The sequence below is a fragment of the Vulpes vulpes genome, chromosome X (assembly GCF_048418805.1).
Source record: "Vulpes vulpes isolate BD-2025 chromosome X, VulVul3, whole genome shotgun sequence".
Lineage (NCBI taxonomy): Eukaryota > Metazoa > Chordata > Mammalia > Carnivora > Canidae > Vulpes > Vulpes vulpes.
In genome coordinates, this window is record NC_132796.1 from 91746989 (window position 1) to 91772754 (window position 25766).

Genomic DNA, 25766 nt, shown 5'->3' on the forward strand with positions numbered 1-25766 from the left:
CAAACCTCTATTATTCACAGCTAATTATACTTTCTGATATGCCAAGGGTTATGTCATGGCTGGATAAAACTGGAAAGAAAAAGAGAGAGGATGAAAATGATTTCTAGTTCCACATCCACTGGTGACTTTTTTTTCCTTTAGTAAGAAGCATTTGGTCTGTTTCCTCATCTATCAAGGGGTATATTCCCTGCTCTACCCTCCTTATAGGGTTAGTAAGAGGATAATATCACAAAAAGATCTCTAAAAGTACGAAGAATTTTACAAATCCCAGGAGAATTTTTTTTAAGATTTTATTTATTTGAAAGAGAGAGCAAGAGGAGGAGCAGAGGGAGAGGGACAAACAGACTCAGAGCTAATCGCGGAGCCTGATGTGGGGCTCAGTCTCACGACCCCGAGATCATGACCTGAGCTGAAACCAAGAGTCATATGCTCAACCGACTGAGCCACCCAGATGCCCCAAATCCTAGGAGACTTTAGGAAAAGGGCCCAACACTGGAGCAACTAAAGCATAAAGACTCCAGACAAGGCTCTATGGATACATAAGGGAAGGGTATTTCCCAAGAAGAAAATAAGAGAAAATAAAATCATCTCTGCTCGCTCAGTGGAAGAGACGTGGGTTTTTTCCTGTCTTTGGGAGGAGAGAGAAACCTCATTGTATCCTCCTGCCATCCTCCTGATCCCATCCCTACCCCTGCCATAAAATACTACTCCTGACTTCATCTCTTAGCCCATCTTTAGCCATTCCTTTGGGGCCTGCAGATTCAACAACTTCCCGATGCATGATTTAGAGCTGCCCTTGAAGACCACCTAGAAACTTCAGCTGCTTCCAAGGGGGCATGCAGGCCATCTGCCCAAAGTAACCAACCATATGGATTTCATTAGCCTTTCTCTGTTAGTCCTCCCAGGTAACCTACTTGCTTATGAGAGCATTTCACAGCCTAGAAACCCTAAGGGAGTTAAGTCTTCCTTTTCTTTGAGGTTGCAAACTCTCTCGGACAATGCCAGAGTAATTCATGCCACACAGAATCCCCAAATCTTTGGAGAACTCTGAAATTCACTTCCCTAGAGTAATTCACCTCAGGATCTCACTGTCTTTTCTTAGCTGACAAAATCAAATCACCTTAGCACTTCTAGTTGGAGGAGTTGGGTCCATCTGTTCAATTAAACATTCCTTGAGTCCACCTAGCAAGCCAGCACAGGTTAATTATTTAAACTCTCCTTCATCACCATGCAGAAGTCTAAGAATTTGACCATAGGATCAAGTAAAATTTCAACTTCCTGAAACCCAGCTAACAAAAACATTTGGTTAACTGGAATGGTTTGTTCAAAAATGGTTTGTTCAAAAAACTCCACTTTTGAAAGGAAAGGCAACTCACACAAGACCTTGATATGAATTTTGTTTTCAAAAAACTACTAGGTGATGTCCTGTGGTCATGTTGATTCCAATCTTCAACATATTCTACATTTTTAATCAGTGAGCAAGTAAATATTGAGGGTCTATCATCAAGTTAGGCACCAGGGGGAGAGTAGTTTTGTTTTGTTTTTGTTTTTGTTTTTTTTGTTTTTTTGCAAAATGAAGTTAGTCACCTGTGAAAATAGGCTTCTACCATAAATCCACCTTCTAAGAAGAAAGCAGTAAGACACAGTAAAGGCATGAAACATAAGGGCTTCTGGACTTTAAATTTTTTTTGAGGATTAACCCTATCCAAGTAATAATGCTGCAATGAACATTAGTGAACAAACAGCTCTTCAAATCCCTATTTTCAGTTCCTTTTGGTATATATCTAGGAGTAGAATTGCTGGATTATATGACAATTCTTTGTTTCTCTGTTTTAAGGTCTATTTTGAAACAAAGGATGAGGGCATTTCTGTTCCATTTTCCTCCCATTGCTGCTCAAATAATCCTAATCTTCCCCTAGGCAATAGATGCCTCTCTCCCAATAGGAAGAGGGTGGCTGGGTAGCTGATGCTGGGACAGAACTTTAGCTAATATCACAAAGTTTCATCTTGGTACAGGACTGCAGCTGAGGAGGAGGTATGTGTATGTATGTCAAGTGTTGAAAAAAACACAAAGTCCTGTCTACAACACACATATGTACAGAGCGTCCTGGATATTTTAGCTACTGATTCCAGCTTGTAACAAAAATTTGAGGGAACATGCTTTCTCTTTCTGTGTTTGGGCTGCAATTCTGATGCCCTAGCAAGATTGTACCAGAACACAGGCGATGGATGATAGAGTGAAACCCATCTTCTTTCTGTTCTAAATGGTTTAGAATGGAAGGACTTGGATAGTGATGATCTACTGCATTTCTTTCCAGTTCTGATAGTGGGTATCTGTCTGTACATTTTTCCCAAAACTCATCTCCTGTCTGCACACTCCCTGGTGCCCTAATGAAGAGGTTTCTGAAGGTGGTTAGCTGCTATGACTAAAGAAACCTGCATTCCAGAACTGAGTCTTACTTCCCAGTTTTATAAAAATTCTTGTTATAATCAGGTGTTCACACCTGATTTATTTGACTCTCAATTTATCTCCTTTGAGTATCTGGTCTGAGTTACAGACTATTTCTTTTTTTTAAGATTTTATTTATTTATTTGAGAGAAAGCGAGAAAGAGGACATGCACTAGTGGTGGGGGGGGGGGAGGGCAGAGTGAGAAGGAGAAACAGGCTCCCTGTGATGCAGGGCTCAATTCCAGGACCTCAGGACATGACCTGAGCCAAAGGGAGATGCTTAAACAACTGAGCCAGGTGCCCACAGACTATTTCTTTTTTTTAAAAAAAGGATTTTATTTATTTATTCATGAGAGACACACAGAGAGAAAGGCAGAGACATAGGCAGAGGGAGAAGCAGACTTCTCGAAGGAGCCCGATGTGGGACTCGATCCCAGAACTCCAGGGTCACACCCTGAGCCAAAGGCAGATGTTCAACCACTGAGCCACCAACGCATCCAGCCCACAGACTATTGTATCAATAGTACAATGATACTATTGTATCCTTCAGTAGCATTGATTTTCCAACCTACTGGGTAAAGAATCCTGTCCTCAACACACTGGAATGAATAGGAGACGCCACGCAGACCCCTGAGTCCAATATACAGACAATAGGGGAGTCAGGTGAATTAGTCAGAAAAGGTTATTGGAGAAAGGGACATCTTAAAATGTCTGGATATATAAAATATCTGGAAAGAAAACAGAATTTTAAGACAGTTCAAAGGGAACATGAGAACATATGTGTGACAAAAAAAAAAAAAAACAAGACCATGACTTCGTATTATGTTAGCCAATGGCTCCTCTTGACTAAGGAACTGTTAGTTTTCTGTAGGGTTCACACTAAGATTTGTTTGCACAAGACAGTGTATGTATATATGTTTGGGGAGGGATTTTAAGATGGAAAAAAAGGTTTCCAGAAAAAGTATTGCTTTGAAATAATAGTATCATGGTAGAAATTAATCTATAGACTGCCACGGCTATATTGAAAATCATTGCTTGGGACCAGGGTGCTCTGAGCCCTGTCTTATTTCTAATTTCATCATTCATATTTGGCATGTGAAGATGAGGTTCATTAAAAAAGGACTCTCCAAAGAATACTTTGCTTTCTTTTAAGTGAGTTTGAGGAACCTAAGTTGAAAAGCAAGATCCATCTCTGCTTTGGCAAACAATATCAAATAAAATATTTCATAACCAACCCTTCATATTTAAAAATAACCCCACTGCAATAGACATTATTTCATCCAAAATGAACAGCCCCTTTTCCTGAATGTAGTAGTTTTAATGGGGTAATCATGAAGAGAATCCTATTAAAGCCCCTTTGCACAGAATTTTGAAGTTTGATTTCCAAATATTTGTATCCTGCCCCCTTTCTTCCAGACAGACACACATACACATGTGTGTGCATGCACACACACACACATACACACCATTTGGGTAATTGTGACAAATACCTGACATTTGTTATATATGAAAACAGCAGGGAGCAAACGGACCCACTGGCCAAATCCTGAAGAACATTTTTTGTTCTCTTTTCTCAGCCTGGGGTTTCAGCCAATTGTATGAGCAAGAAGGTTGATAATAGCATGGTCAGTGATTGAGGAGAAATAGAAGTACATTCAAGGAGGCTTGGATACATTCATGCAATACAGATACATAGAAAGTTGTCAAAGGTAAAAGATAGGTGCTTGGAGGACACCTTCAGATTTTTTAGAGTTGACATCAAGAGGACAACCATGGCTTCTCATAGTTCTTTGTTGATCTTGTCTTAAAACACTCCCAGATGCAATTGCCCAATGAGCTGACCTACAGGGACTGGTCTACAATTTTTTACAAGATTGTTTTTCACATCACAAGAATTGAGACTATTTAGCCTGAAGAAAATATGCAGCAGTAGAATGTATTAGGATTGTCTTAAAATATTTGAAGGGTAGACATTTCAAAAATGAATTATACTTGTTTTGTGAAGCCCTAAGGGACAGAACAAAACTAAAGGGTGGATATAACAGGGATAGAGATTTTTGGCTCATTGTAAAAAGAACATTCTCATAGAGCAATCCAAAAATAGAACAGGCTGTCTCCATAGATAGTGAGCTGTTCATCTTTGAAGGGATTCAAGAATAGGCTAATGGCCACTTGTCAGGGATGTTGAATAGGGGACTCAATAATCTGATGAATGACTGCACTACAGCAATGTTTTCCAACACTAGTTGCATATAAAATGATTTGGGGAGCTATATTAAAACACAGATGATTGGGTCTCACGCTTCCTCCTACCACGTTGATCCCATAGATGCTATTGATCTGCATTTTAAAACTAGCACTCCAAGTGATTCCAACACAAATGACTAAGAGCCACTCTTTGAAGAACATTTAACTATATCACATAGAAGAGAATTTCTACTTTGATTATTTGGATTTGCTGTTTTTCTATTAATCCTATGTGATGGATACTGGGAGAAGGCTGGACACTGGGCCTATAGGACAGAGACAAGCCTGATTAGAAGTAGCTAGAGCCTTTCTGGCAGGAAGAGGTATCTCGAGAGAACACAACTGACTTGCTGAGTGGTAGCCTCCTCCTCCCAGTGTTCCTGTTAGGAAGGGAAAGGAAAGAGTTTCCTCTGATCAACAAGGACCAATGGGAGATGATTGTTTCAGGGACTAGAATCTGAAGCTTTAGGGTGCCCCAAATGCAGACAGTAATCTACAGGGAAGCTCAAACAATGGTATCTGACTGGAGACTATGGACAATAAAAGTCCTAAAAGTGAGGAAGAAATGACACTATGGGCGAATAACATCCAGAGGCCTCGAAATGTTTATAAGTTCTTCTCCTATGATCCCTATGACACCCTTCCTTTTCCATTGCTTATTTACTGCATGGGTCTTGAGTGACCAGGACTGTTGTATTAGTGTCTTTATGGACCCTTCAGTAAGCCCCTGATTCAAACTTCCCATCCTAGAGGACTGCAGGTGGCCAGATCCAGGCATTGGTTTTCGGTGGAGATTTCGATCAGTATGATCTAGGTAAAGGCTGAGAATAGCAGAATTTCTTAGGAAAAAACAGGGCAGAAGTAGAAGATAGCTCTCTCCTACTTCCTTTTAACTGCCCCTTACCTCCCTCTCTCTTTCTTTCTCTTATCTGCTGGGTCTCAGGTGGTCAGGGCTACTATCTTAGCACTTTCATAGAGGCTTCAGAGAACCTCTTACTTCAAATGGCCCTACCTGGAAGAATTTAGATGAACATCCCTAGGTGCTAGTCAGCAGGGAAAAACAAAAGCAGTAGAACCTGAAAAGAAGCAGGGGCACAAAAAATTTCATAAAGAGAAAGAAAACAATGGGACAGAGGGTAGAGATTGCTCAGGACCTTGAAATCTCCTGCCAGCATGACAGAAGCTACCAGCCCTGCCTCCATGTTTTTCCCCATGTCACCTGCAGGGTCTCAAGGGAACAGGGCTGCTGTGTTGGTGTTTTTATGGAGGCTTCAGGCAATCCCAAGCTCCGAAATTCCCCAGGCCAAAGGGCAGTAGATAGACAAACAGAACAGCTGGCCTTCACTCGGGGAAGTTCAAGTATCAAAATATCATTGGAAACTATGGGCAAGAGAAATGGCCTTAAAAATGAAAAGGGGCAGAATGAGAAATTGCAACAAGAGCTTTGAACTCTTGGCCATCAGCCAAAGCTCTCTCTATCACATGACCTCTCACCTCCCTGGTCTGGGTCCTTCTGCATGCCTTTTATGATGAGGTGGCTGTGCTGTGTTACTGCTTCTCAAACGCTTCAGGGAGCCTCATGCCTCAAAGTTCGCAACCCAGAGGAACTTTGCTGTGTAGACATGAACTCCAGTCACTAGGAAGAGCTCAGAATTAGGAGAATGTAAACTCTATCTGGAAGAGGAGTGTATTTTAAAACTGGTCCAGAAGGGAAAGACAGGCCAGGAGCTGGGAAATGCCTGCCCTTCGGATGGACATGCTTTTTTTTTTTTTCTTCTTCAAATTTTTATTTAATTTCTAATTAGTTAACATATATTGCAATATTGGTTTCAGGAGTAGAATTCAGTGATTCATCACTTACATATAACACCCAGTGCTCATCACAACAAATGCCCTCCTTAATACCCATCCCCCATCTAACCCCTCCCCCCCCACCTCCCCTCCATCAATCCTTGGTTTCTTCTCTATCATTAAGAGTCTCTTATAGTTTGTTCCCTCCTGCTTTTTTTTCCCTTCCCATATGTTCATCTGTTTTGTTTCTTAAATTCCACATGAGTAAAACCATGTGGTATTTGTCTTTCTCTGCCTGACTTCTTTCGCTTAACACAATACACTGTAGCTCCATCCACGTCATTGCAAACGGCAAGATTTCATTCTTTTTGATGGCTGAGTAATATTCCATTGTATATAGGTACCACCTCTTCTTTATCCATTCATTAGTCAATGGACATCTGAGCCCTTTCCATAGTTTGGCTATGTGGATAATGCTGCTATAAACATTGGGATGCAGGTAATCCTTCAAATCAGTATCTTTGTATCCTTTGAGTAAACAACTAGTAGTGCAATTGCTGGATCTTAGTAGTTCTATTTTTAGCTTTTTGGGGAACCTCCATACTGTTTCCCAGAGTGGCTGCACCAGTTTGCATTCCCACCAACAGTGCAAGAGGGTTCCCCTTTCTCTGCATCCTTGCAACACCTGCTGTTTCCTGTGCTGTTAATTGTCGCCATTCTGACAGGTGTGAGATGGTAGCTCATCTTGGTTTTGATTTGTATCAGAAGCACTTTTCTTTTTTTTAAGATTTTATGTATTTATTCATGAGAGACAGAGAGAGAGAGAGAGAGAGAGAGGCAGAGACACAGGTAGAGGGAGAAGCAAGCTCCACGCAGGGAGCCGACACGGGACTGGATCCCAGGTCTCCAGGATCACGCCCTGGGCCCAAGGCGGCGCTAAACCACTGAGCCACCCAGGCTGCCCCAGAAGCACTTTTCTAATGCACTGTCCCCTGCTCCTTATCCCATTCCCTTTTCCTATTTTACCTCCTGGGTCTGGGCATTGGGCAACAAACGCAATTACATTTGTTTCTTACAGAGGCATTAGGGAGGCCAGAGGTTCAATCTTCTCCACATAGCCGACCTGTGGAGTGGGCAGCCCCAAGTATCCACATGGCAAAGTACAGCCTCCTAGGAATCAGCACAGGTGACTGGTGAGGGGAACTTGAGCTGGCCCCCTCTTCCTGGTATATCTGCTAAGAAGAGTTACTGAGGGCTCATGTTTATAGGAAAGAATGGTATGGTGGTTTTTTTATAGCCAGATTGAAGTGCTGGCTCTTTGGGCCTTCAAGAAAGAAGTGGCATTGCTGTGCTCTTTCTTCCTCCCTCCCTTTTGTTAATTCTGCACTGTCACTGCCATTTCTCCATGCTATGAGCATTAGGTCAACAGGGCTGTGATGCACCAGGGCGGTAGTAGGAGCATTCTGATTCCCAAGCAGGAGAGAAATGCTTTCCAGCCCAGAGACCAGACTGCAGCCTTCACCCACACCGTCAGTTAGGGCCAGTTGGTCATATTTCCAGTTAGTGCAAGCTATGGGCCTTGCTAAGACTCAGGCAGGGTTAAGCCATCAAGGGGAAATGTTAACAAGGTAGTAGAGTATTCTCACCCCAAATTCTTTGTGATGCTGATAAGTACTCAAGAGGAAGCGTTCCTTCTTTCTAACTCCCTTGGGGTGCCACCATCACCATCTCCCAAACAGAAGTGTGTATGCTGATTACGACAGTTAAGACACCTCCATCCTCCCCCTCACTGAAAAGGAATTTCTCTCTTCTGTGGAAACCAGATCAGCTCTTGTCAGTCTAGCATCCTATCTTTTCCCCCTCTGTTCCACTGAGACCCTTGCTGTGACCACAGATACCTCTTCTGGTGGCCAGTGGCACTTCGGGGGTGCAGCACAATATCCAGTGTATCCGCATCTCCCACCTTGAATTGCTTTGTATCGGCTTTTTTGTCTTCCCAGGCAATTATTGGGATAGCCCTTCTGTCAGTCCAGAGATTAACAGGCTCCAGTTAAAGCCATTTATTATCTTTAAAGCTCCCCTTTTCTTCCCAAACCTTGGGCTACACAACACAGCCGGACCCTTCCTTAAGTAATCCTTATATCAGAAATTTCACAACTGATAAAAGCAATAAATAGCAATTACTCACATTAGAAATACATTCTTCCCTGGAAAATGAAGATCCCCTAGTGCATTTTGGTGTTTACAGATCATTAACTGCTTGTCAGAAAAACCTAAGAGGAGGGCTGTCAGAAATAAACATAAAACAGCCCATGCATCGAAAGAGAAATAAAATTTGATTTTCAAAAATGACTCTAATTCATGGCACAGCTTTTTCTAGGAATTCATCTGTTACATGATGGAAGGCATACTCTTATCTAGGCATAGCAGCACAAACCAGGGAAAAGCAAGTTTGAAGGTATTGAAAACCTTACTTACTGAGGTTGAGCCAATCTACATAGATATGTATTACAGCATTCCAGAAGTCTGGCAGCTATTCTTGGAGTCCCCCTTACAAATATAAGTTATTTTTTCAATGCTTCGGATTCATGTCTTCCCAACGCTGTACTATATATTCAGCATGGCCCATGTTGCCAAGACTGAAACTTAAAAAGTTCTGTATTCCCTGATTTTGTATTTAAATTTGTAACCTTAATGTTGCATTAATGGCTTATTTTGCATATCTGTTTGATTGTACCATCTTAAAGATTCATTTAAACCTGGGGAGGACAGCATGACTCCTACCTGCTTCTCATTAATAACATGCTTTTCAGTGAGTGGATAATGAATGACCTGGATAGAAATTAGCAGAAAATGCAGATTGCCATTAGGTGTAGAAGTGGGGAGGGAGTCCACTTTTTCCACCATACTGACAAACAATTTCAAGTCAGAAGATATTGAAAGCAAGCCTCAAAGAGCCATAACTGTCTAGGAGGATTTTTAATTAAATATCCTGTTGTCTTTACATGTAGAACTGTGAAGGAAAATGCATCCTAATAAAAATCAAAATTTGCAAGTGATTTAAAAAATCTTGGGTTAATAGAAACAAGCTATCTAATTATGAAAAAGAAAACCAGATAACTCTTAGTAACAGAGTATCCTACTGGGCTCTGAAAAACATACAGGTCTGCATAAGCATTCTTTAATTTGTTCAGTTCACTACTGTTAGTGGCACACTGGCAGAGATGGAGGGTGGGACATAGTGAGTAATAAGCATTTGGGCTGATAAAATTCTGCCATTGGTTGACAGAGTTGGAATAGAAGGCAAGCAACAGAGTCTTAAAGGGAAAATACATAATTTAAAAAAAAAGTATTATTGCCCTATTCCATTTTTCTGGAATAGCACCAGATAATAATGGTCTTGCTTAGTTAGAGATAGAGGGCCTGTTTTTTTTTAAGTTACTGTATTTCTTTGGTAATAAGGTGCTAGCACCAAAATGGGGACTTTGAACCAATGACTCCTAATAAATTATCCCACAGGTCACAGGTTTCACAGGTACTAGAAAATATATGAAATTTTGAAATGCAATTTGGACTTTCAGGTTCCCTTTACTTTTCTAAATCCTTTAGGATTCAACATGGCTTCCTTCTGCAGTTTGACTATTGAGCCTTACTGAGCAGAGGTGATAACTGTTATCTATCAGAAACTCAAGACAAATGAAATAATAGTTTGATTAGGTTTACTCTGGAGAGTTTCCATACTTTGGTTTTGTTTCTGTTCAATGGTTGCAATAAATACCCAGGCCTGAATATGAAACAACCTAGTTTTCTAGATGATTCTTTACAAACAACAATTTTGCTTCAGCTTATGAATCTGTTTCTATTTCTAATGGGGTTTGATTTGCAAATTTGCGATTTGGCAGCATTCATTTCAGTGTGGGACTTTTATTTTTTTTAAAAAAAGATGTCATTTCTTTCTTTTTTTTTTTCTATTTGAGAGTCAGACCAGAATAGAGGGAGAGGGAGAGGGGCAAGCAGACTCCCCACTGAGCACAGAGCCAGTTGCAGGGCTTGATCCTAGGACCCTGAGATCATGACCTGAGCCGAAGTCAGACGTTTAACTGACTGAGCCACCCAGGGGCCCCTCAGTGTGGGACTCAGTGTAGGGCTCGTTTCAACACCATGGTCACTGTATGACAGGTAACCCAGCCGAATGGCTCTAACATTCAACCTGTCTAATTCCCCCAGTCTTAACTCCATATGAAATGCTGGTCCCATACTCCCTTTGGTGACTCAGAAAAAGCAAATTTACAGCTGTGACCTTAATGTAATTGTAACACAGTTTGAAAATGCTAGGCAAAGGCATTTGGAATGAGTACTTGACAAAGTTATTTGGAATTTTTAGTGGAAAACGTCTCTGGAGATTTTACCACTTTCCATTTTGATTATACTCGATCCTTCAGCCCATCTATCTGAGCTGATAAAGGGAAGTACTGTTTTTTAAAAACTGGGGGAAATTGTGAATGTTGTTACCTGCCTGCCCACCTCTGTTGGAGTTCTTCTCTAAGAGAGGGCATCCAAACAACTTGATATAGCAACTCACAGAGCCAGAAAGAGAGAATCGGGCTGGATGGAAACTTAGGGAACATACTCTATTTTGGGGGCACAAATATTTCCTCGTATAATGCTCTGCTCTTCCAAAGGAAAGGATAGTTCTCAGACAACAGTAATGAGAATAATCTTTCATGGCATACCTAGACCCAGGAGTTCATTTATTTTCAATTTTATACGAAGAGAATAAATTTAAAGGAAATAGTTCCTGTGTATGCCCAAAGGATTTTTTTCCATGCAAATAATACAGCTCACCTTTCTCTAGAGTGGCCTTTCATAAACAGAGGCTGGGTAAGCTATCCAGAGCTACAGATCAGACCCGAATGGAGCAGGAGTTATGCTTTCTCTTCCCCTGCCCCGCAACCTAGGCTATAGCTAATCCCTCCCTCCCTGCTGCAGGCAGGACTCGGATGCAGCCATCGCTTCCACCATCAGAGCAAACAAGAAAAATATTGTGAAGTAGACAGTCATTCTTGGTTCCCATTTGGTGCCTTTCTAATCCCTTTGCCTTCTGCTTCACTTAAGCTGTAGACCCACACTATCCAATATGGTACCCAATAACCTCATGTGACTAGTTAAATTTAAGTAAATTAAAATTAAGAATTCAGTTGCTCTGTGGCACTAGCCACATTTCAATTGTCCAATAGGCATGTGTGGCTAGAGGCTACCATGTTGGACAGCACAGATATGGAACATTTCAGAAAGTTCTATTGGACCATGCTTCTGTTCGTTCTTTTAGCTTCTAGATAGTAAGGACCCTATATCTTCCACATCTCCGTGCCCTGTAGCATTCCACCACAGTGCCTGACACAACCATTGAAAGGGGGAGAAGCTTAACTCAGTTTCCTAACTGAATAACTAAGTGCTTACTATGTTGTCAAGAGCTGTGCTAAATTCATTATAAGCCATCTCTCACTGCATCATTGCAAGAGCACTGTGAGGTAGGTCCTATCACCATTCCCATTTTTCAGATGAGAAAACTGAGATTCAGTGAGATTAAATGATTTACCCAAAGTCACTCAGCTAATAAATACCAAAGCTGGGTCTTTATAACTTTAGAACCTATGTTCTTAACCTCTGCTCTATGCACCAAAAGAAAACACTTAACTGCACATTTCACCATGGATAGGCCAGCATCTTGCAGGACATTGGTGACTGGGTGGCTTCTTCACAGCACTCTTGCTGGCCAAGGAAGAATACAAACAGGCTGGGATCAAGGGCCTAAGCATGAAGAATGAGGTTATAAAGAAGTATGTTGATTTGTGGTTTTGTGTGGGTATCAAACTAAGTGGCTGACTACTTCTCTAAAGGAGATAACAACAAAGTAGTAGCCTTATCTGCCATTTTGCATATGGAGGCCATTGCTGCTGGCCTCCAGTGATGAAGATTAGTGAAACCTAATTATTTTTTGAAGTCACCCCCACATGCTGCACTTACCAGAAGGTTCTGTAACTTGAGCTTCCATGCTGCAGAATTTGTGCCAGGACACGCGAATGCCAGAAAATCAATTTTCCTGCAGCTTTCACAGTCAGTGTGTTTGCCAGACAAAACCCCAGCCAGCCACTTTTTTTAATCAGCATAGCACCTTTAGTAATAATACTTACTGGAACACTCCTAACAGCAAGAAGGAAAAGACTTAAATCTAAACCCCACTGTTCAATATTTAGAGCCACCAGAGAAGGTGAAATGTGAATATATTGAAATAGAACATTTTAGTGGCCCCCATTTGGACTTATAAGGTATTCTCTGCTAAGCATCTAATGAATTAGTTTTGGTTCCAGTCTCTGCCCCAGTAGCATTGATAACACATAACCTGGCATCATCCTTCCCACCCACATTGCCCATGCCCTCAATGTGGCCCTGACGTATCATCCCACGGCATCCCATCTTGCCCTCCCTCTCCAAGACCTATCTTGATTCTCCATCCACCCCATATTCCTCTGGCACAAATTCCCGAATAAACCAAATCATACAAAGGTGGTGGACAGGAGTTTTGATGCCCTCCCATTTACTGTAATCACATAATCTAATTTTTTGAGGATTTACTACATTCCAGGCACTGTGCTGGGTGCTTTACATAACTTACCTCATTTCATATTCTATCTCCATTTCAGAGATAATTATTAGAGCCTTAGAGGAATTTAAGTAATTTGTCCAAGTGAAACAGAAGGCATGATCTATAATGGTAGGATTTAGGGCCTTGTGACAAGCTAGCAGAGTATTATATTGGTGCCTTTTACCTCATAGCATATTGCACAGGCTTCAAAGCCGAACCAAGGAAGACGAAGGCTATATAAAATCATGTTGAAATGACAGCTCCAAGAAGTAAGCCTCAATGAATTCACTGGCATTTTGGTCAATGTAGTCACTAGCAATTTCTCCACTTGGAGGCAATGTGGAGTAGTAGGAAAAAAACAGGTTTTGGAAACCAACAGGCCTAGATTTGAGTACTAATTCTACCATTTCGCATCTATGCAAATATCACCTTGCTTCTCTACGCTTTGGAAGATGGTGGGGGAGACAAATGATGACAATGTAATTAAGAATATAGACTAATATAGACTTCCATGTCAAATGATCTGGGTTTAAATCTCAGCTACTTCACTCATTTATTCATTCAGTTAATATTGATTGAGGACCTTCTAGGTGATAGTCCTTGTTCTAAGTGCTCAAATGTTACAAAGTCCTTTCGGATTTCATCTTAGTGGATGAGACAAAAAAGATGAACAAATATGAAAACAACATGTATGTTTCGGCTGGTGTTAAGTGAAATGAAAACAAATAAGCAGGTAAGGAGACAACATGTCAGGAGTGCTATTTCATCTCAGCGGATGGAAGAAGGCCTCTCTGCTGAGTGACATTTGCCCAGGCACCTGAATGAAGCAAGGGGCAGGCCATGCAAACATGAGGTAGAGTGAGGTAGGAAGAGATTCATTCTAGATGTAAGGGCATGAGCAAAGACTCTGACGTGGGAACGTACTTGGTGGGTTTGAGAATGAGGGCCCACGTGGTTGAAGTGAAGTGAGTGAAGGAAGGCACAGTAAGAGATGAGACAAGACAAACCAGAGCCTATTGTGCTGGGCTTCCTAAGCCCTGGGAAGGACTTTGGATTTTATTCTGTGTTCGACAGGAAGTCATTTTGAGGGCTCTGAGCAGAATGATGTGATCCAATTTATGCACAAAAGGACCATGCAGACTGCTAGGGGAGGGTAAAGGTTGAGGAGCAGGGAAACCACTTAAGAAGCGAGTATAGCATCAGATGAAAAATGACTGGCTTGGACTGGGGCAAAGGTGGAAAGAAGTGGTTGGATTTTGAATATATTGTGGAGCCAACAGGGAATGGAATATGAGAGCCAAGAAAGAAGTCAAGGATGACTGCAAGGGATTGGTCTGAATAACTGGAGGAACTTGATGGTGGTGCCATTTTCTCTGATGGAGAACACTGGAGGAGTAGCAAGTGGGGGTGAGGAGAATTGAGAGGGACATTTTGACCCTGCCAAGTTGGAGAGGCCCATGAGCTATCCAAGTGGAGATGTCAGGTAGGCAGTTAGATAAATGAGTCCAGGGTTTAGAGACGTCAGGGTTAGAAATTTTGCCAGCTGTATCATCTTAAACCGGTAAATGAACCAGTAAATAAGTATTAGTTACCTCATCAATAAAATGGAGGTAATGTTTGTTTCATGAAGCCATTTCAAGGATTCACAATAGTGTTTGTAAAGTATAAAGAGCCATTCTTGGTACACCCAAGTGCTTAATAAATGGTAGCCTTCGGATTGTCAGTATTCACTGCAATCACTGGTGGCTAGCTGTTGCAGGATCGTCGTTGATTGTTCTAAACCCAGACTGAATATCAGAATCACCTAGGAAGCTTTTTTTTAAAGATTCATGAGAGACACAGACTGAGAGAGAAAGAGAGAGGCAGAGACACAGGCAGAGGGAGAAGCAGGCTCCTCGCAAGGAGCCCAATGCGGGACTCGATCCTGGATCCCAGGATCACACCCTTGGCCGAAGGCAGGTGACCAACCGCTGAGCCACCCAGGCGTCCCTAGGAAGCTTTTTAAAAAAAAAAATCATCGGCCCTGCTTCAGGCCAATTACATCAGGATCACAGGAGCAGCGATCAGTAGCTGCCCAGGTATATATTACTTACAGATAGAGAGCAGATGGGCTGGCTTTAAGAGAACTTTTCCTCGAATTAGTTCCAGCTCACCTTTTAGAAAACTAACTCTCCCCAAAAAACCATTAAGTGAAAAATTTAGGCTCTTCCCGATCTTCCTGAACAAATAACTTCTTTTTTTCTTTTACTTTTTTCCCCCTTAGTATGAAAATAATTCTTGCTCTAAGGGCCTGGAAGAAATAGCCACTGCGGAAACTCAGAATATTACAATTCCAGGATAGATTTTTCTCCTTAATAGAATAATGTTTGTTCTTCTCACTTCCTAGGCCCTGGGTTGTCAGGCTTGGCCTCTGCATTACAATTATAACTGAGTCAAGAAGAGTAAGAGTATTGAACTTCTCTTTTAAATGCCTTAGTTATAAAAAATAAAAATACAGCTTGAAGGTGAAATCCAATTGGCCAAGGGTTATAGGCTCTGGATTGCTGAAGATGAAATTTCATTGAAAAATAGAACTCCAGCAGGATGAGGGAAGTGACCCTAGAGTGTTCAATGGCGATGGCAAGGCCTAGAGGCAATCCATTGCTTGGGAGTCCAGGAATTGGAGGCTTTGCTTTAGCTAGTAGTTAAAAGGTGCAACAGGCACACCCATTCTCTGTCCTGAAAATAGATTCTACAATCTAAAGGTGACGGTATATAGTTAGAAAAGTCAGCTTTTTAATACCTACACACACCTCTCCCTTAACCAGTTGATGTGTCCACCATTAGGCTATCATTCCTTTAACTGTGTTTTGATCTTTGCTGAAATGCAAGTTCTCTTGCAAGGGGATCACACTTTGAGCTTTTTTTCATCATTTATTGCTCAGTTGGGAATGTCTCCAATCCTTTTCTGTGAGCAGGATGAAGTGGGGAGGGCATCTTGTATCTGGTAAGGCAAATGGGGAAGAGGTGTTATGGCCCAGGTGGGGGAGTAAAACATGAGAATATCAGAAACAATAAAAGTTGATTCAGTCTTGCTTGATGACAGCCCTAGTAGTCCATATTTATATGCTTTCATTCTCAAAATAAAGGAAAGAAATAATTTGTTGACTTCTGGTTTAAAAAGTGAGGATTTCATGTGGGTTAAGGGTAAAAACATCTTAGTCTTCAATCTCACATTTCAAGGAGGGAATAATAGAAATATCATGCCCCTTGATGTCATACTAAAGTATAAGCACCATTTCGAGCTGAATTTATGTCAACTTTGTCCAGCCCCAGAGTATAATTTACAGCCATCCTTTAACCCACCTGGGCACAGTGTACTGTTGGAGAGCACAGACTCTGGAGGCTGTAGGAGTGAGCTCTCAGCTCCACTACCTGCTGGCTGTACAGCCTTAGGCATGTTAGTTAATTTCTCTATCCTTCTGTCTGTGCGCTTTTAAAATGGGATCATAATATAATCTATTTCACAGAGTTGCTGTATTACATGAATTAATTCAGGTAAAACACCTAAAACAGAGTCTGAAAGTATGGGCTCAATGAAATGTTAATTAGTGTTGTTTTGCCCATTTAAGGGTGGCTCCATCAAAGCCCATAAAGCAGGGCTTCTCAGCTGTGGTACTATTGATATTTCAGGTCAGGTTGTTGTTGGTCATGGGGGTGTTGTGAGCATTGTAGGATATTTAGCAGCATCTCTGGCTTCTATCCAATAGCACTCCAAGTTGTAATAATAATACAAGTTGTAATAATAATAATAATAATAAAAAGTCTCCAGATGTTGCCAAATGTCTTCTGGGAGGCAAAATCATTGCTGATTGAGAGTCACAGAGGTGGGGGATACTGGGTCCCTTCCTCTAGTGCCCCAGAATAGAGTAATAGGACTTCAGAACCATTTTATCCAAGAGTTTGTTGACTCTGGCTTTCAAAGTCCTACAGCCACTGATGCTACTTTCAACCCACTATAATATTCTTAGTCTAGGTTGGCAAGAGAAGCAGAAGACAGGGCCACCTGGGTAGCTCAGTTGTTGAGCATCTGCCTCTGGCTCAGGCCATGATCCAGGTGTCCTGGGATCGAGTCCTGCATCAGGCTCCTTGCAGGGAGCCTGCTTCTCCCTCTTCCTGTGTCTCTGCCTCTGTGTCTCTCGTGAATAAATAAAATATTTTGAAAGAGAAAGAGAGACAGAAGCAGAAGACAAATCAGAACAGTGATCTGACTTTGCAGGCTAGGGAGGGACACCAGAAAGGTCACTGGAACCTGATCTGGATTGTCACCTGCACCTTTGGAAAGGAGACACTGGAAACTCCTTGATGTAAAAGTAAACCTGTCCCTGGACTTGAGAGCACAGTGTGAAACTATTAGTCAACGGCACGTGGAACGAGTACCTGACGCTTGAGGGCAAAACTCAATGTCTGGGCAAAAGGTGACCTCCAACTCCACTGAAGTTATCTAAAAGCCCAGCCCCCAAAATAATTCGGGCAGGATCATAGCACACCAGTAGAAAAACTAAGAATAGAAACCAGTATTTCTTTCCCCTTCCCCCAGCTTTCACCAATACCTAGTCACATGGCAGTTGCTCACTGAGCAGAAGGAAACTGACAAGCAGGACTTGTCTGAATGCTTACAAATGTGCAAATTTGAAGTGAAGGAAAGAAAGACAGTGAAACTAGGGTTTGGGCCATGCTTTAGAAATGAAGCAATTTCCTGTGCGCCTTGCTCCAATGGAAACTATTGCCTTTGCTTTAGGGAAAGAAAGTGTAAAATTCAATGATTCCTTTTTCCATATGCACCTCATCAGAGCTACTGGCTTCTTCAAAACAGGTGTGGAAGAAAAACATGTGTCAGATGCATTTGGCAAGCCAGATGTGCTCTTCTGCTGCTGCTCCAAATTGCTCTGATCCCTTCACGTGGTGAGGTGTGAACACTAGGGGCCCATAGCAGGGTTACAGTGTGTGACAAGAACATACACTTACTCCAGTGCCTTACTGGGAAACGATTGGGGTTAGATTGCAGTTTATCTCAATTTGGTGTGGGGGGAGGAAGCTTGAACAAGAAATTAAAAATGTTTTTGAAGATGAGTTGCTCTCTTTCACCAAAAGGTATATTGTCAGTGTTAGAGCCAAAGAGGCTGGGCTTGTAGTGGGAAAACAATCTGTAGTCATGAGTTTAACAGACTTGGAGGGTGTCTTGGCTTTGTTCCTCATTAGCTGTGTCGCCTGGAACAAGTCACTGAGCCAGCAGCAACTCCTGAATCTCTGTATCAGAAGCCCTTCGGGGTTGGGGGGAGGTGTATAAAATGTATAAAATCACCTTGGCAACATGGAAGCCCTATACAGATATAAAGCTTACAGAAATTCAACTATCTCCTGTTTCTGGTCATGATGAATCTAAGATGAATCTAAGATGTCTCTGAATAAGAAAGGGAAATACTTGAAAAGTGATGTGATGGGCAACATTGAAACTCACTCTCCTTTTGGGGACACCAATCCCCTCTATTCAAATAAAAATGATCCCTTGCCCAAGGGTAACAGAAATCCTTGGGGGGTTTTGTTTGTTTTTTAAAGATTTTATTTATTTTTTTCATTTGAGAGAGAGAGAGAGAGAGCATGAGAGTGAGAGAGCATGAGTAGGGGAAGAGGCAGAGGGAGACGGAGAATCCCAAGCAGACACAACCCTGAGATTCCTACCTGAGCCATAATTAAGAGTCAGACACTTTAACCAACTGAGCCACCCAGGTGCCCCAAGGGTAACAGAAACCCTTGTAATATCAGTGAGCACCTCCATGAAGACCAAGACTACTGATGCCAGAGAAGGGGACAGAATGGATCCCTGAGTAAAGAAGACAATGAAATTGGGGGAGAGAGGTACAGAGTGAGAACACAGCTTCTTTGTGACATGTACAAAGCTAGTCTTATGCTTCCAGTGGTAGAATTGGATGATATAGGCATGATGGCAAAAGTGTCCAAAAAATAAATGCATAAAGCTAGCCCATTCCACTTTGGGGAATGCTGAGGTACATAGTATTTAAAACTGGGGGTACCTGGCTGGCTCGGCTGGTGAAGTGTAGGACTCTTGATCTCGGCTTGTGAGTTTGAGCCCCACACTGAATGTAGAGATTACTTAAAAATAAAATCTTAAAAAAAGAAGGTATCTAAAACCATCTTCCCCTGACCTCTCAAATTAATCAATTGGAACACACAGTACATGTTTGGGGCATAGAGATGTCACAAACACCAATACTCTTGGAAAATTATGTAATACTTTGTCAGCATGAGGACAGCAAATTAATACCCTAAGTGAATTAGCAGATTATGCATGCTCCTGTTGACAATCATGCTTCCAATCTGTTCTGTTAGTGCAGTTAATTCTCAACTATCAGCATGTCGGAAAGTGCCCGTTGAATCCCGTCAAAATGAAAAATTGTGCTGATGTCCAGATCATGAGAAGAGATTGTGTCATCATCATTTGTGCTAGTGCCACTATATCAAGCATATTATCATCAATTCTTGGGGCCACATTTTAGGAGGGACTCTGAAAAATTAAAAAGTGCCTAGAAGATGGGAGGATCCCAGAAAGGAGACGGGAACAACTGGAATTCATGTCATAAGAATAATAAACAAAGGCCCTTACAATGTTTAGCCTGCGAAAGGGACAATTAATGGGTAACATAGTGGTAGTAATCTTCAGGCTGCACACCATGTGGAAAAGAACTTATTTATTCTGTATTGCTACAGAGTGCAGAATTAGGACCAGTAGGTAGAACTGTTGTAATATTCATTCATTCCACAGATACAAAATGAGAGTTTCCTACATGCCAGGCATTATGCTGGTCAGTGGGAATGCAGAAACAAAGAGAGAGAGAGAGAGAGAGAGAGAGAGACATAATTCCTACTCCCAAGGAGCTCAGATGGCATTCAAATGGCACTGGAGATGACCATTAACAAAGCAATATAACCAGTGCTACCTACAATGGAGAAATGGAAGCAGAAAGGAGAGAGACTGCCCAATTCAAACAGAAGGCAGAATTAGGACTGGAGAAGAGAGAGACTCTCATAAAGGATGTCAGCCCAGCAAAAAGAATTTTCCATCAGCTTTTACTGGTGTAAGCTACGAGCCTCTCTTGAGCTCAGGAGTTCCTCACCACCACCGACATTTGAACAGAGAAGCCAGTGCACTGAGTGAGAGGCTGGACCAGGTGGTTTTTAAAGTCTTCTATTTCTTAAAATCTGTTACTCTACTGATTTCAATTGGATGTTCTGTGACCAAGTGGATATTTTAATTGAACTCTTAGGGAAGCAGAAAGCTTCATTCACCGGGTCTCCCCAGTAGCATGTTCTGGTTAATGGGGATTTTAATGTATGAACCCCAAATAAACTACCAAACATGAATTTTAAAGGGAAATTTGACATCCTAACCATTATTTTTCCAACAAATTTTTTAAAACCAAATCCAATGATAATGACTTTTATTGATAGCAGACCTTGGCCATTCACCAGGAATATATCTGTAGACCCAAATACACGAATAACACTTGAACATATCATTCTCTCCATAAAATCAAGTAATGATTCTGTGATTATGGGACTAAAGTAATTTATAATGCTATGAAAGTCTGCCACTAAAACAAATTATGAAAAAAATAAAAATAAATAAAACAAATTACGCTTTCTATACTATAAAAACATGTAATGTTTTCAGCCCTGCCTGTGTACCAGGCACTGTTCTAAGGGAGATGCTTGTATTAACTCATTCAATTTCTCCCAAGAATCCCTTGAATTAGGTACTTAAAAAAAAGTATCCCATTTGATGGATGAGGAAATTGAGAAACATAGGGGCTAGACAACTCATTCACCTAGCAAATGAGCTTCAAACCAAGCAATGTGACTCCACATTCCCAACCACTGTACTATACAGTTACTTTGTATTACCTTGTGTCTCCAGAGGAAGAGTTATGCACAGTGACGAGGAGCAACCAGCACCACTGCAAAGACATACGAGAAGTCTGAGTCTCAGTAGCAGGCTAAGTGCGGTCACTGATTACTTGTTTCCACGCATCAACCTCACTGGACCCAAGATTCAAATTTCCACTCAACAACAGGGCAAATTTCTCCATATGGTTGATCTTCATGACTTATTACAAATAGTTGGAACAGTGACTTTTGAATCCATGAATGCTAGAGCTCTGCTTTATCTGCTATTTTGGATTAATCTGTTCCTCCTCCATTCATGGATATCTCCTTTTGGATCTCATATGCTAATTATCTAGCAGTGCTAAGAGAATTTCGAGTGGTCTCTGGTCACGCCCATTGTTACGTACCCTTCTTACATACAATATGGTGCTCTGTGGCATGAAATAAATGAATTGCGGCAGGTTTGAGGAAAAAGAACTTGCCATTACACATCTTACCCATAATTTTTTAAATTTCTCCCAGATGACTGAGCTAAGATTCAGTTCCTTTTATTGCCTTCAGTATTTCAGCCAAAATAAGGTAGACTGAAAAAAATGCTAGTGATTTTTTTTTTTCTTCTTTTTGGTCTACATGTTAGATTGCCACTTAAGTACTAGTTAGGAAGATAAACGTTTCAGCTTAATTTTTCTCACTTATGAGCCATTGCATTTTCGCTTTCTTAACCTCCTTCAGAATTCACTCATCAACCAGGACCCAGTCATTTCTACCACTAACTAACTTTTCATTTACAGGGTTCATTAATATCTGCTGCATGTACATCATGCACATTTAAAATGCCCACTTCAAGCACTGCCATTTATTCTCCTAGAAATGCATCATTACCTAAAGGAATAAACCTTTTAACCTGTATCAGCAATCAAAGCTCAAGTAAATGATGAAGTAAATGAATCCAAATTACAGTACATTCAGATCAGAATTCACAGACCCCTTTGCCCTTGTCTTATAAATTTATCTTTGGAAGCCATAGCCTGTTTACAAATAGCATAAGAGACAAATTGGTCCACCCTCTCTCCCCCTTTCACTCAGGTTTGATGGGGCAAGATGAACACAAAAGATCTCCTTTCAAGTGCACAAAGATATGCACCTACTACAGTATTGCCTCTAATGCCAAAAAAAATGGAATTAATCTAAAATTCCTTCAATGGGAGGTTGGGTAGATAAAGTACAGTATAGCCATAGATCGAAATGCTCTGCAGCCATCACAAAGGAGATGTGTTTATTCTCATAAGATATAAAGAGATGCAAGGGAATGATAAAGACCAAATTCAGAGGCACCTGGGTGGCTCAGTAGTTGAGCATCTGCCTTTGGCTCAGGTCATGATCCTGGGGTCCTGGGATCGAGTCCTGCATCAGGCTTCCCGCAGGGAGCCTGCTTCTCCCTCTGCCTATGTCTCTGCCTCTCTCTGTGTGTGTCTCTCATGAATAAATAAATAAAATCTTTAAAAAAATAAAAGACTCAATTCAGTGTAATGTTTACTTTTGGTCTGGAGGAAGGATATGCAGTTAGGGAGGGGAATATAGTCAGACTTCAACTAACTTCATAAAGTTTTATTGAGTTTTGTGGCAAGTACAAGGTATTCTTACATTATTTTTTTATTTTTCAGTACATCTGTATTATTTACTATTTTTAAAAATTCTTGGAACCACTGACTAGGAAATTCCTACTGAGATAAAATTCAGTCATTGAGAATGCATTTCATTGTGATGTTTAGAAATTGTTTTATGTGTCAGATGAGGATAATGTTATATGGAAGGCGCATAAATATCGATGGGTGAGATTTCAATCTTAGAAGGCCTGATTATTGAGGTAGAAAATTACTGGTGTGGACAACAAAGGTAGGCCATGTGACAAAAACAAAAACAAAACAAAATGGATTACAAAACATATATCCTGATCGGCTTAGCTGGGAATTGGATCCAATGATCTTGAGAGTAACTTCATTTCTAGAATTCTACAGTGTTCTAAAACTAGTGCTGGTAGCCATTTTTCATCAACTTTCTGATAACTTTGACTAATAATCTAGATGTCACCCTGATCAGGCTAAGCTTCAGTCATTAAGCAAATATATCTTGAATGCCTACTATGTGCATTGTGCTGACTGCCAAGAGGCCACCAAAATGAAGCAGGCAAGGACTTTGTCCTCAAGAACACCCAGTAACATAAGACAGTCACATTGTCAACTCACCAAAATGCATTCCAGTAAGCTCTGTAGCAAAGGTATGAGCAAAAGTGCTTTAGGAGCACCCAAGAAAGCACTTCTGCGCAAGCAGGAGTCAGGAAAGATTTCACAGAAGACATGATATTTGCTCTTGACCTTGTAGGATGAATAGGGATAATTCAGGCAGAAGCAAAAGCATAATCAAAGGCATAAGACATGAAGGGGTGTGGCATATTTTGGTGAATAGTCAATAGTCCAATGTGACTAGATCATAGGAGACTGTAGTCAAGATCATAAAGACTCTTGAATATCATACATAAGAGTCTGAATTTTGTCCTGGGTCTTAGGGAACTATCAGAAGATTTTAAAGAATTATCAGGTTTACATTTTGGAAGGATCACTGGAAGATAAATTGGAGATATGAAGCTGGGAAAGCAATTAGGAGGCAATGTAGTTCAGATCAAAAAAGTGATGGGAGCCTGCTCCAGGGCAATGGTAATGAGAAACTTTAATCTCAAAGTGTCTATAGGACCATCAGGTGGAGATGTCCATCAGCGAGGCTTGTTCGCTGTCTCCCCAAAACACATCTTGAACTCAACCTCTTCTTTCTACCTCCATTGCTCCCAACCTAGTTGAAGCTACCACCATCTCTCCCCTGGACTACTAGAGTAGCCTCCTAACCAGTCCCCTTGCTTCCACTCTGGCCCTCCTTAGAGTGTATTCATATAGCAACTGGAGTAATGTCTTAAAACTTTAAATCAGACCTTATCACACCCATCCTCAAAATTATCCAATAATTTCCCATCAAAATAAATCCAAACTTTTTACCATGACCCATAGATTCTTATAAGATCTGACCTCTGATTATCCTTCCAAACTCCTTTCCTACTATTCTTCTTTTTGCTCATTTGGCTTCAGTCATAATGGCTTTTTTCCCCATTCTGTTTGCAAACCAAATGTGGAAACCATACTTCCAATCTCAGTGAACAATTTCAGTGGGGGATCTGATTGCCATAAACACAGTGCTTACTTTCCAGGGCAATAGCTCTGGGAGCTCCAGCCCTCTGGAATTGTTTAAGCAGGCCTCTAGAATGTAGCCAGTCAAAATCCAGAGAAGAGCAACTAAACTAACAATCAAAAAGTCTGAGGTAGGGGCCAGAAAAGCTCGTTAAAGGACACTTGAAGTCATGGCATATGTTTATAGTTTCTACCATGCTACCTCACCTCTAGTAAAATAGCACTTTAGAATTTTTCCACAGGGTTTTCATTCCTAAGGACCTAGCTCCCAACTCAATTGGTAGTCATGGGGTCATTGAGACCACACTTCTTTATATTCTCCAGAATGCCTAACATAGAGCTATAAGAATTTAGTACATGTTCTAAGGACCACCCGATTTGAGATGAAATTTAATGGCATTAAATTCAAAATCCAACACGGTAAAGATGAGGGAAACTTGGCTTGGTAGGAAGAAGTAACAGTTTGGGTTTGGCCTCTACGTGAGGCCTTCACACCCCTAGTAGAGTGCTTTAGCTATAGCACGTGTTCAATAAATATTTGTTAAAAGGATGGATGAAAGGCTAAATACATGAATGCAAATTCAGGCAGTGTCGTGCTAGAAAATAATTCTCCATTGACAAGAAGCAAGCAGTGTTTCTTTTCATCCTCTTTGTTGGATATCTGGGGTACCATGTCTATTTCTAGGCAATCTTTTTTTTTTAATTTTTTTATTTATTTATGATAGAGAGAGAGAGAGAGAGAGAGAGAGAGGCAGAGACATAGGCAGAGGGAGAAGCAGGCTCCATGCACCGGGAGCCCGACGTGGGATTCGATCCCGGGTCTCCAGGATCGCGCCCTGGGCCAAAGGCAGGCGCTAAACCGCTGTGCCACCCAGGGATCCCTATTTCTAGGCAATCTAATTGAAGAGAAGCATTGCTAGCTAGTATCCTATGGAAGATAGACCAAAATTGTGAGTGTTCTAGAAATAGTTTTAGACATCAGTGGAGTTTAGCCAGGTGGAGAGATGAAGGGGAGAATAACAATGGCCTTGCAACATTTGGGGGGCCATCATGCAGAAGAAGGGACACGATTGCTTTGCATGACTCTAGCAGATAGTGCTAATAGTGCTAATGGTTGGGAGTGACAGAGAAACAAATTTCAGCTCAGAATAAGAAAGTACTTTCTTAAGATAATTGATGCCCCGTGCCAAGTGGGCTAACTAAAATGGTTGTACGCCTCCCTCCAATGGCATTTTTTTTTTCCAGGCAAGTAAAAGGTAATCACATAGCAGGATATTAGAGGGGAGATTTCTGAGTTGGGAGGAAGATTGAACTAGGAAAGTGTTTTTCAAACTCGACTGCAAACCCATTAGTGGAGCCATGAAATCACTTTAGTGGGTCCTAACTGGCACATTTTGGTTTTTTTGTTTTTTTCAGGGAATTAGAATAGAATAGAAAATATTAGGAAGCACCA

The 25766-nt window shown here is 41.2% G+C and overlaps 1 protein-coding gene across 13 annotated transcripts in view; it reads left to right on the forward strand.

Annotated features, from left to right (window-relative positions):
- The window catches only part of GRIA3 (glutamate ionotropic receptor AMPA type subunit 3), a 281453-nt gene that overhangs the window by 230876 nt on the left and 24811 nt on the right, over positions 1 to 25766 (forward strand). The gene's annotated exons all lie outside the window — the stretch shown is intronic.